This window comes from Pholcus phalangioides, unplaced genomic scaffold (genome assembly GCF_987345545.1).
Source record: "Pholcus phalangioides strain wild (caught in Gottingen) unplaced genomic scaffold, Ppha-v1.0 ptg000013l_1, whole genome shotgun sequence".
Classification (NCBI taxonomy): Eukaryota; Metazoa; Arthropoda; class Arachnida; order Araneae; family Pholcidae; genus Pholcus; species Pholcus phalangioides.
Window position 1 is genome coordinate 37,330,942 of NW_028301606.1, and position 9,848 is coordinate 37,340,789.

Genomic DNA, 9,848 nt, shown 5'->3' on the forward strand with positions numbered 1-9,848 from the left:
CCTTGGAGTTCGTTATAACGGAATTCGACTGTCTATATTTTGTATTACATTATTGTATTACTACTATTATATTATTGTACATATTTTTTATACTCGCCCCGGAGACCGATTAAGTTTCTGTTCCCAGTTGCGGCTCTGGTTGCTTCAATGTGATGAGTTGTAATTCTAGGAGTTTCTAGGGAAAACAGAAGCAAGTGAGGCAAAGAATGTGTCACATCCACTCAGTGGATTTCTATCAACGTTAAAAGCAAAAATCATTAACGTTATTAACTATGGGAATCAGCTGGGATTGTTAATTATTGACATTATAGTGGGGGTTTCTTTATAACCGAGTTTAACTGTATAAAGCGATATCCATGTCTTTGAAGATGAAGAAGATAGTTAATGTACAAGAGAACGTGAAGAATTCGAACTTAGTAAATTCGAATTCTAGATAATTCGAACTTTTACTAACTCCCCTTGATTTTTCTATGTAATTTAATGTTAAAATTTTAGTTAAAATTTCAGTCAGCTACTGATGAAAGTCAGATAACACGGGGGGAATAGAAGGGATGTTTTTTTTTCTTTCTCTTTGAGGTTTGTATATGTTTATGAGTGTGCTTACAGCATAAATAACAGAAAATGAGAATAATTTATTATTATTACTATTATTTTATTTTATGTTATGGGGGGGGGGGAAGCATTTATCTGTTCACAAGAGATCTGGAAAAAAAATATTCTTCTAAATACGATTATTTTATCTAGTCCGTTGAAACACAGGTGGTGATTTCTAGACGGTTTTGTGATTTCCACTGTGGCAGTTATAACGCGGATTCGGAAAATTTCAAAAACCGCTTAAAGAGCTAAGACTATGGAAAGTATCGGAAAGTTCAGCTTTTTGTAACACGTTTATTAACTCCTTCCTTGATGAATTATGAACATCTCACTAATCGAATAACGTAACTCTATAGCCAGGTTTTTAAACACTAACAGCATTTAATCATTCATTTGAAAAACAAGTACTAAAACAACGACATTCCCTCTCTGGGGCACGCAAACACCTAATAATAAAAAAAACACTCGGGCACTCGCCACCAATAGCACCCCGTACGTATTTTCTTTCTTTTTTTTGTTTTCCTCCGTGCCTCCAACTAGAATTCACTCCCCACGCAGTCTCTTTTTTCCCCGATGAGTTGGGTCTTTCTTGCACTTTTAAGTGAATTAACGTTGTCATGCGAAGGGGGTAATTACGCCCTTTGCGTGACAACGTTAATGAAAGTATTAATTTCCTTAATAATAGCATAAGGGGCCGTTCAAGTATTACGTCATCATCGATGGGGGGTTCCGATTTGCTGACTTTTGATGACAAAGGGGAGAGGGGGGTTTGGATAATGCTTACGTCATCGACCACCCTTTGTGAAAATATGAGTTAGGATTCAGAGGGGCAGAGCCGATGACGAAATTTTGCTGACGAGGGGGGAGGGGATCAGCAATGGCCAAAAATTTGCTTACGTAATACTTGAACGGCCCCTAAGAACGATAAGAAAATTTGAGAGAAGAAAAAATAAGAGAAAAGAGTTTCGCAATGGATGATCATGAACGGTTTTCGCAATTCAAGCTTTGAACATGGTAAAGAAATTCTGCAGTTATGCTGATTCCAGAACAGTGGAATAACGCAGCAGCTAAGATCAATTATATAATAATTATAAATTATTAAAATTTGGGTAAACAGTTTCGGAACTGATGATAAAATTGATAATCTAATCATTATCTTACGTGAACGTCCATGTTTAAGTTTCGGTTTGCAGTCATTTCACGGATCCAGGATAGATTAATTGGATAATTTGAGTTTTTGGATGCTTCGAACTTTTTCCAAGATTTCGAATTAACCAAGTTCGACTGTATTTAGTATACTGATGTCGATGATAACAAGGTCAGTGATCATAATTGATTTCTTGATATCAGGGTGAGCGTCTTTCTAAATCAAAATAGCAACGCTGATAACAATTTCCTTCTTCACCCTTTGCATATGATTGAAAAGATTGAAAAAAAAATCTTAATTGGCAATCGCAATTCGTTTCAGAATATAAACTACGTATTTCATTTCTCCAAGACTGAACAGTAAGTTCAGAAAAAAAATAATAAAAATGATGATTATTTTAACCAAAAGGAAGGGGGAAAAAAAAGATACAAAATTTATTTCCTCTGCAAAAACCAATAAATCTCTTAACGAGCACGAAACCGCGTGTTCATGCTTTATCTTTTTTTTTTATTCCTTTGAAGTTCCGGCAGTCGACGAAAGACATTTACCATTGACCACAGAAAGTCGGAAACAACATCCCCACCCACGGATGTTCCAAAGTAAACACACAAAAAAACAGTTTCCACGTTGGCAACACCGGCTATAGTAGATGCTTTATAGCTGGTGTTGGACGTCAAGGGACGGTCTCACAGGCATATTTTTCGTGAGTGCATACCGAGCCATACGAATGGCACACATACCGATGACTAGGGTTCGGATTTTTATGGCATGTCACATTTTTTTTATGAAAGTCATATTTTGGGCATTTTCAAGCTATTTGTCATATTTTAAGCATCTATGAGCCATCAATAATATACAGTAAAACCTCCTTAAATCGTCACCCTGATAAGTCGTCTTTTTTCTTTAGACCCTTCCAGCTCTCATAGACCACAATGTTATTAAACCCTCGTTTACCCGTCGCTAATTTCAGTTAAGTCGCTAATTTGACTATGAAAAAGTTTGAGAAAGAGGAACAGACTATTTTTATGGCTCCCATTAAAAAAAGAGCTTATTAACAACATTGCCATATGCTTAAAAGTCACTATAAAATTCTATATACCCAAACGGAACAGTTTAAGTAACGAAAGTTACGCTGGGGAAGTTCATTTGCCGACTAAGGTTTTTTGGAACGTTGGGGACTGTTCAAGGTAGATCTCATTTCTGCCTGGGCTCCATTGGAGAAACTGGACAAACCGCGAGACACCAAGCTCTGTCGCAAGAAGCAACGTGAGCACCTCCGTGTATCTACGGCAAAACCAAAACTTATTGTCAAAGATTACATATAGTGCAAGGAAATCAAAAATTATGCAAATCGAAGAATCAAATTAATCAAAGTGCAACGCGCGGGCGGGCGGGCACGGATAATAAATAATCATAGAAAGCATGGGTCTACTAATTTAGGGCTTGAAATTTAAACAAAATATCCAAACATGGAGGAAGATCACGCGACTCTGGTTCAATCGCCACCCCGCCGTTATCGAACTATAAATACAAACTGTATAAGACAGGAATTATTTGTTTTGTTATTATTTGTTTAAAAATTATTTGGTTTATTTATTTTTTTGTTCCCATTATTGAATATATGAAAAAGGCACTGTGACGTAACAATCGAAACTCCTAATCATCTTCGGCAATGTTCAGGTCTTCGGCTACTACGTCACGAGCTAGGTTCGAAGTTAGAATTTCTCTCACTCTACGGTCGTATAAGGGGGTCATAAGGTGGGGGTTCAAACAAGGGCGAATAGAGGGGGGGGAATTTGGTTGTCTGATCCCCGTCCCCCGAACGAAATTTCTGGCTACGTCTCTGGGTTCAAAGGCAACATAGAACCGAAATCAGCGAAGTTAACCGAATCGAATCGATCGAATCGATCTGAACCGAAATCGATCGAAGCTATAAATATGAAATTTTGCCAGTATTTTTATATTGCAATGTAGAGACTGACTGAGAAGGGATTTTTCAAAATTCAACCACCTAGGGAAAAGGGGAGTTCAAAGGTTATATATAAAGCAATCATCGCTGAGCCGAAATCGCTGAAGCCATAAATATGAAATTTATTCAGTGTTACACTGAAGAGCCAAAAAAACTGGTTCACCTGCCTAATATCGTGTAGAGCCCCCGCGAGCACGCAGAAGTGCCGCAACGCGACGTGGCATGGAATCGACTAATGTCTGAAGTAGTGCTGGAGGTAATTGACACCATGAATCCTGCAGGGCTGTCCATAAATCCGTAGGAGTAAGAGGGGGTGGAGATCTCTTCTGAACAGCACGTTGCAAGGCATCCCAGATATGTTCGATAATGTTCATGTCTGGGGATTTAGGTGGCCAGCGGAAGTGTCTAAAGTCAGAAGAGCGTTCCTGGAGCCACTTTGTAGCAATTCTGGACGTGTGGGGTGTCGCATTGTCCTGCTGAAATTGTCCAAGTCCGTCGGAATGCACAATGGACATGAATGGGTGCAGGTCATCAGACAGGATGCTTACGTACCTGTCAGAGTCGTATCTAGACGTATCAGGGGTCCCATATCACGCCAACTGCACACGCCCCATACCATCACAGAGCCTCCACCAGCTTGAACAGTCCCCTGTTGACATGTAGGGTCCATGGATTCATGAGGTTGTCTCCATACCCGTACACGTCCATCAGCTCGAAGCAATTGGAACCGAGACTCGTCAGACCAGGCAACGTGTTTCCAGTCCAATGTCGGCGTTGTCGGGCCCAGGCGAGGCGTAAAGCTTTGTGTCGTGCAGTCATCAAGGGTACACGAGTGGGCCTTCGGCTCCGAAAGCCCATATCGATGATGTTTCGTTGAATGGTTCGCACGCTGACACTTGTTGATGGCCCAGCATTGAAATCTGCAGCAATTTCCGGAAGGGTTGCACGTCCGTCTGTCACGTTTAATGATTCTCGTCAGTCGTCGTTGGTCCCGTTCTTGCATGATCTTTTTCCGGCCGCAGCGATGTTGTAGATTTAATTTTTTACCGGATTCCCGATATTCACGGTACACTCGTGAAATGGTCGTACGTGAAAATCCAAATTTCATCGCTACCTCGGAGATGCTATGTCCCATCTCTCGTGCGCCGACTATAACATCACGTTCAAACTCCCTTAAATCTCGATAACCTGCCATTGTAACAGCAGTAACCGATCTAACAACTATGCCAGACACTTGTTGTGTTATATAGGCGTTACCGACCGCAGCGCCGTACTCTGATTGGTTCCATATCTCTTTATTTGCATACGCATGCCTGTACCAGTTTTTTTGGCTCTGCAGGTTATATTTCATAATGTACACTGCTCAAAACAATTAGGGGAGCACATGATTTTAACAAAATTACGCAAAGATGTATACCGATAAGTAACATAAAATGAATCATCCATAATTTAAAGCCTAGCAGGAAACGGAAGAAGAAAACTTCATATGCAAATCAAAGTTCATGACGTCAAAAACCAGAAAAAGGAGATAAGGGCAGAAATCGGGATGTTGCAGAAACGTCTGTTTTACTGCCGTAACTGTGAAATTCGATTGCGCAGTATTTTTTTTTTGAGACAAGGTGACTTGAGGATGTCTCAACAACGTGATTTACCGGAATCCATGGCATGGCGTGTTATAGGCAGACTGGAATCCGGGCAAACACAACGTAGTGTCGCGGACGCTGTTGGAGTCGCCAGAAGTGTTGTTGCAAGGCTGTGAAATCGATTCCAAGAAACAGGAAATGTTAGACGTCGACCAGGGCAAAGTCGGCCACGCGCCACTACAGCAACTGATGACCGGTATATATGGTTAACAGCCCGTCGAAACAGAACAGGGAATGCTACGCAGCTGCAAAGACGGTTGCTCTTGGCAACAGGACGAAGGGTGTCCAGCCAAACAGTACGTAATCGGCTTCATGAGGGAGGGCTCTATGCACGTAGGCCAATGGTCAGCATTCCGTTGACCCCACGCCACCGTGCGGCCCGAAGAAGATGGGCTGCTGAACATCGAGATTGGGAGCAACATGATTGGAGCCAAGTGCTGTTTACAGACGAGTCCCGATTCAGTCTGGAGTGTGACACCCGACGTGTTCTGGTATGGAGGGACAGGGGCACTCGAAATAACCCCGCATTCGTTCGTGAAAGGTCACAATACAGACGAGCTGGTTGGATGGTATGGGGTGGAATCAGCATAGGCGGACGTACGGACCTGCATATAATTCGGAATGGCACTTTGACGGCCCGAAGGTATGCAGACGAGATACTGCGACCTCATGTCATCCCTTACGCTGGAGCCATTGGAGTTCCTTTGTTTTCCAGGATGATAATGCCCGACCGCATAGAGCTCGTCTGGTGGAGAACATGCTTGAAGCTGAAACAATACAGCGTATGGAATGGCCAGCGTGCTCTCCTGACCTGAATCCAATCGAGCATGTCCCAAACATGACGACGCATTGCTGCGCGACCAAGGCCGCCTGTTACTGTCCGAGACTTGCAGATTGCACTTCTTGAGGAGTGGAACAGTATTCCCCAAAGTCTGATCGATAACCTCATCGCATCCATGGCAAACAGGTGTGCAGCAGTCTTAGCTGTTCGAGGAGACCACACGCCCTATTAAAACTCATGCATCATGTCTAAACAGTACTTTTTTATCGTTTACATGTAACCAAATTGTTGCCCTAAATCATCTTTTCATGTTTTTTCCATATTTTCAAAGAATTAAAGCTTAATTCCAAATTTTTTTACGTCTTTTCTCTGTATTGCGCATTGATACGCGTGTACTATCCATTGTATGCCAACACGTGGCTGTCTCGCACGGTTTTCTTCACTTTTTTGCTTGCTCCCCTAATTGTTTTGAGCAGTGTAGATACCCATCAAGACGGGATTCCTGTAGATTGATTCCTTAAGGGGGTAATGAGGGGTTCAAATGTTTTAAGGGGGAAATCACCGCCGAGTAATTTTCGGGTTACCGAATCCACGTGAGTGAAGACGCGAGTAACAGCAGCTATAAAAAAAAAAAATGTATAGTATAGTATCTAGCGAGTATCCTAGCCGCAACGATAAAAGTTTCATAAAAGTTGATTTATAAAACTTGAAAATGCAACCACCAAGGGCATCGGTTGCATTTGCTCGATACGCTTATTTAGGTTATTGGTTGCATTTTTGAAGTTTTATAAAAGAACTTTTTTCTTAAATTTTTATAGTGCACCCAATCCCGGCTTATAAAAACATTTAAAAGATTATTCCTATTCACACACAGAAGGCAAAAATGGCGGAGAAAAACGGCTCTGTCTCGATTCTTCTTTTTTCCCCCCGTTTTCAAGCTTTGCTTCCAATTTCGAGGTCACAAGCAGCAAGTGCTACAAATCTTCGTTGCTGGGCTGGGGGAATGTAATGTAGCTGGGACACTTATTTCCTGCTAACAGTACTATTACGTATTTATTTTCTTTCTTCGGGATGGCGTCATCCTATTTCTCTATTGAAGAAGACACGTGCTTACATCCGACAAAAAAAACAACTGCAGAATTTTCCCCCCTTTTTTAGAGGTCGACAAACTACAGTCAAACTCTGTTATAACGGCATTCCTTGAAATTTTGTCGTTTTAACTGAGATGTCGTTACAACCGTTGTTTGAAGTAAAAAAAATGCTACCTACTAGAAATTAGAATCAAAAATACGAGACACATTGCTTATTCTCACCGAAAGTGTAGCCAGCTACTTCACCAAACACCAACTCTGGCCATAGCGCTATACTGCAATTTACTGCCATTAGTGAGATGGGTTAGTGTAGCCAGCTTATAAATCGCCAATCATTCCAAAAATAATTAATCTTTGGCAAGAAATGAAGTGCTACGACAAGTCTGCGGTGAATTAAAATGCATTTCACGAAAATGTATATCATTTTGATCACTTTTGTCGCGCCGCAGTCATTTTCTTCGCACGAGGGCTGATTATTTGACGGGAACCTGTAATCTATTGGCGACTCCAAAAAAGAGGTGTTCGACATTTTGCTTTTTTTCTCGCCAAAAGGTTGATGTTATAACCACTTGAGTGATCCGCGGCCCATTTACAGATCACGCAAGTAGTTTTGAAGCACAATTCCACATCAATTAAGTGCCCCTCGGCACAGTTTCAGATTACTAAAGTGACTCGCGGTGCAGTTCCAGATCACTGAAGTGATTTGCGGTGTAGTTCCGCATCACTCAAGCGGCCTACGGAACATTTACAGATCCTTGATAGGCGGAGATAGACGTAGTCCCCATGCTCCTCCCCGTATCTCCGCCCATGAGATAGAGCCCTTAAGTAATTTGCGGAGCAATTCCAAATTACTTAAGTGTCTTGCGGCGCATTCCCAGATAACTCGAGTGACCAGCGATAACTTTTCACACCCAGAGCCTTCCTTAAGTATATGCCACAGGTGCGGTCACACCGGGCCCCACGCTGTAAACTAGTGGAGGCTTCCGCCAATTCTGAAATTATTTCTTTCGTCGTGTCTGAATTTTTATCAATTCTAGAATTTTTTCGTCCGCAAATTCTGGAGTTCCATCCAATTCTGGTATATGGTTATAGTTACTGACTCGCATCGCCAGTGGTGGTCGGCTGAAGTTAGCCTTCTGTGGGTTTCCAGCTTCGAGGCACAAATACGAGCCGATTGCCCGATAAAAAGTCTCGCCACTGCACTGAGAGCAACACGCCTACAGCGGTACGATTATTCAATCATTACACTTCACTCGTAGTTAGAGAAATTGATGGCAGAGCTTTACACAAAACAAGCATTACACAGAAACAAACTTCACATCAGGTTCACTACACGTACACGCACATTCTAACGTGTACCAATTCGTTAGAAGTTCCGCAGATGAATGGGGACGAGGTGCTTGTGTGGCTTAGTAGTAGCATTCCCGTATGTTCTGAAATAATGGATGCCTCTGAAAATATATAAAATCGGGCAAGTCCTAAATATTTCTAAGCCCAAGAAACTATGGAGACACATGGACTTCGACTATTATTTCGCACTGGGGCTCGTGTCTGGCATGGGCGACCCTGTTCATACCAATGAAGTAGCTCGCATATGGAAAAGGTTGGGCACCCTTGGACTATACACACAGAGACTTCACCTTCCCCCAGTCCATTATCTCCTAGAGATGTATCTCTAGTGGTGCGACAAAATTGAGAAAAACCTTTAGATAGTTTGTGGGCACCTGAACTAACATTCTCCCTTTGTCCCCTACAGAGCCACTTTAGTGATCTCTAAATGTTTCGCGGATCCGAATGATCTGGAAATGTTTCCGGGTCACTTAAGTGCTCTGGAACTGTGCGACGTATCACTCAAGTGATCCGTAATTATGTCACGGATCACCTAAGTAATATGGGAATGTGCCGCGAGTAACTTAGTGATGTAAAACCCCACTGCGGGTTGCTGCCACGTGTCACTCAAGGCAAGGCCGTAACTAGAGGGGGGAAGGGGAGAAACTGCCCGAAACTGCCCGGGGTGGCAAAATTTAGGGACTGACAGTTTCAAGTGGGAACAAACAACACCATTACAAAATTGTCGAATTTTAAATTTTAAAGTTGTGTGGAGGGGGGGGGGGGTAAAAATCCTATCGTGCTCAAGGGATCTCTAAATGTGCCACGGATCGCTTAAGTGTTCTGGAACTGTGTCGCTGGTTGCTTAAATGCTCTGGAATTGTGGCACGGGTCAATTAAGCAATTTGTAAATGTGCCGCTTAGTTAATTTTTACAAAATTAGGTTTGAGAGGGGGCAAGCAGCATCAGATAACCTTCAGGGCCACATTTAGTTAAGGGTTTGCCATGCCAGGGATTTCCTAAGGCCACTTCTCGAAATTGGCCAGCCAAAGCGGAGAACAAATCAAATCAAATCAATCATCCGGAAATCAAACTTAGGCGAGAACTCTCCGCCGGTTCGCCTTTTAGGGTGGCAGTAACATATCCAATTTCAGTAGCGTTATCACATGGATTTCTCATGCCCTTGGAGAACCTCATGAAGCGAACTTCAGCCTAGCGTCGCGCCGAGAGCGAAATTTTTTTAGTGGATGAGGGTGGTGTAGAGAGAGAGAGAGAGAGAGAGAGAAGAGAAGCA